We start from the raw sequence: 1,344 nt of genomic DNA, 5'->3' as shown, positions 1-1,344 counted from the left end.
AAGTCAACGCTCACAGTGTCTCGTTCAGATCCGATCGGGCTCGGGCTCTCCGGCCGCCGGAGCGAGAGGAGACGGCGATGGCGGGGGAGAGGCCAGCGAGGAGGACTCGGGGAAGGAGAACGTGGCGGAGGCGGAGCCGCGGCCGCAGGTGGCGACGGGAGGAGGGCGGCGCGGCGCCTCGGGCGGCGGCGAGGGGCACAGCCGGCGGCGGCGGAGGAGGGCAGCGTTGGCGCGGGAGGCGGCGGAGCGAGCGCGGGCGGCGTCGGGCCGCGGGGGCCGGCGCTGGGCCCTCGCGGGCTTCGGCGGCGCGCGGGTACGGGGGTGACGTGGCGGCCTGTGAGTGGCCGAGAGCGGCGGCGCGAAGTGTCCGGCCGGCGTACGGACACGTCCGGCGCGGCGCGAGGGAAGTTGCTAGGGTTTCGTCTGCGGGAAAAATTCGGGGTCTCACATATAAATAAGTAGAGGGAGCTAGGAGAGTCCAAATGAGGTGCGGTTTTCGCCCACACGATCGTGATCGAACGACCTAGAGCATGGAAGAGAGTTTGGTGGGTTTTGAGGTGGTTTTGAGGGGGGTTTTTGCTGCACACACAAATGGACTTTGCGAATGCCCGGTTAACCGTTGGAGTACCAAACGACCTCCAAATGGACCGAAACTTGACCGGTGGTCTCCGGGTGGTATATTAAGGCCACTTGACAAGCCTCGGTCCATTCCGAGAATGTTTGACACCCGCTCACGAAATAAAACAAGAGGGGTGCACCGGAGGAGATAGGAGCGCCGGATTGCAAAACGGACAACGGGGAAAATGCTCGGATGCATGAGACGAACACGTATGCAAATGCAATGCACATGATGACATGATATGAAATGCATGACATGAACAAAATGAAAAACGAGAAACAAAACCCGACCACGGAGGGATTATCATAACACATAGCCAAAAATGGCAAGAGTCGGAGTTACAAATAAGGCAAGTTACATGCGGGGTGTTGCAACACTCCACCACTACGAGAGGATCTCGTCCCGAGATCTAGGAATGAAAGAACTCCGGATATTCAGAACGGAGATGGTCCTCGCGTTCCTAGGTGGCTTTCCGGTCGGAATGGTGCGACCACTTCACTTTCAGGAATTTGATTGACTTGTTGCGAGTCTTGCGCTCTGTTTCTTCAAGAATAGCAACGGGGTGCTCATGATAAGACAAATCTTTTTGGAGGTCAATCTCTTCGAAGTTGATAGTGCGCTCAGGCGTCTTGAAGCACTTGCTGAGCTGTGACACGTGGAACACATCGTGCACGTTAGCGAAGTTGGAAGGAAGCTCAAGTTGATAGGCGAGGTCGCCTCTTTTA

This window comes from Aegilops tauschii, chromosome 5, assembly GCF_002575655.3.
Source record: "Aegilops tauschii subsp. strangulata cultivar AL8/78 chromosome 5, Aet v6.0, whole genome shotgun sequence".
NCBI lineage: Eukaryota > Viridiplantae > Streptophyta > Magnoliopsida > Poales > Poaceae > Aegilops > Aegilops tauschii.
Note: the sequence above shows the minus strand (reverse complement) of the source record.